Source organism: Jaculus jaculus, chromosome 1, assembly GCF_020740685.1.
Source record: "Jaculus jaculus isolate mJacJac1 chromosome 1, mJacJac1.mat.Y.cur, whole genome shotgun sequence".
NCBI lineage: Eukaryota > Metazoa > Chordata > Mammalia > Rodentia > Dipodidae > Jaculus > Jaculus jaculus.
In genome coordinates this window covers 242,652,238-242,653,863 of record NC_059102.1, presented here as the reverse complement: position 1 = coordinate 242,653,863, position 1,626 = coordinate 242,652,238, and the positions used below count along the sequence as shown (strand labels likewise).

At 49.9% G+C, this 1,626-nt stretch overlaps 1 pseudogene; it reads left to right on the top strand.

Moving 5' to 3' along the window:
- The first annotated feature begins 241 nt into the window (after positions 1-241).
- LOC123456627 lies at positions 242-927 on the top strand (annotated as a pseudogene).
- The last annotated feature ends 699 nt before the right edge of the window (positions 928-1,626 follow it).

Here is a 1,626-nt window from a genome sequence, read left to right as displayed (position 1 = left end):
GAGAAGCGGCGGCGGCGGTCGGGAGCCGAGTGTCCCGCGTGCACGCGTGGGAGAAGCGGCGGCGGCGGGCGGGAGCCGAGTGTCCCGCGTGCACGCGTGGGAGAAGCGGCGGCGGCGGCGGGAGAAGGTTCCTCCGCCTCCCTCGGGGCGGCGCTAGGCTCTCGCGGCCTCGGTCGGCGCCCTTCGCTAGGCAGAGAGGCCCGCGGCCCTCGGCGGACAGGGGGGTCAAGCGGCCTGAGGTCGGCCGGTGTGTGTCGGCGGGTCGGTCGGGGCCCGCGGGGAGAGGCTCTGCGGACGGCGACGCCGACGACGGCGGTGCTCACGACGGCCTCAGCAGGCGGGGAAGATGAAAGGTAGCCGGATCGAGCTGGGAGATGTGACGCCACACAATATTAAACAGTTGAAGAGACTGAACCGGGTCATCTTCCCAGTCAGCTATAATGACAAGTCCTACAAGGACGCACTGGAGGCCGGCGAGCTTGCAAAACTCGCCCATTTCAATGATATAGCTGTAGGTGCAGTGTGTTGCAGGGTGGATCACTCACAGAATCAGAAACGACTTTACATCATGACACTCGGATGTCTTGCGCCTTAACCGAAGACTAGGAATAGGAACTAAAATGTTAAATCATGTCCTGAACATCTGTGAGAAAGATGGCCCTTTTGACAACATTTATCTGCATGTCCAGATCAGCAATGAATCAGCAATTGACTTCTACAGGAAGTTTGGCTTTGAGATTATTGAGACAAAGAAGAACTACTATAAGAGGATAGAACCTGCAGATGCTCATGTGCTTCAGAAAAACCTCAAAGTCCCTTCTGGTCAGAGCGCAGACACACAAAAGACAGACAACTAAACAAATTACACGAACTTCTTGCACTTGCTTGTCGCCAAATAAAAGAGGCCCGTTATTCTCCTTCCCTTTTCTTAAGCTTCCCTCCTTGTTCTTGTTTTTTTTTCCCTTCCCCCCCCTTCCTCTAAAAGTTTTAATTCTTTCAAGGACTCTTAAAAATGATCATGTTTGGATTGTTTTAGTTCTCTTATTTTTGTGAGGTGGTTGGATTGGAAGGCGGAGAAGGTAAATACATTCTTTGTAGTTTCAGTTAAGATATCTGGTCCCAAAAATTTGGGTGTCAAGTAACTTAAGATTTTTGGCTGATTTTTTTTTTAAATTTTTTATTTATTTATTTGAGAGCAACAGACACAGAGAGGAAGACAGATAGAGGAAGAGAGAGAGAATGGGCGCGCCAGGGCTTCCAACCTCTGCAAACGAACTCCAGACGCGTGCGTCCCCTTGTGCATCTGGCTAACGTGGGACCTGGGGAACCGAGCCTCGAACCGGGGTCCTTAGGCTTCACAGGCAAGCGCTTAACCGCTAAGCCATCTCTCCAGCCCTGATTTTTTTTTTTTAATGTCCTGCTTTCATATTGAAGGGCAGAGCCTACAATAGTGTTTATTTCAAAAGACAAAAAGAAGCAGCAGCAATATCTTGTTCTCAATTCATAGACAAGTTTAGTGTATTTGTGGTACTTTGAGTTTAAATGTAAAGACTATCTGTGGGATGTCAATCCCTAGACATTGCCTTCACTCTACCTTTAGTCCTTCTGAGCACGCTGTCCAGAGTT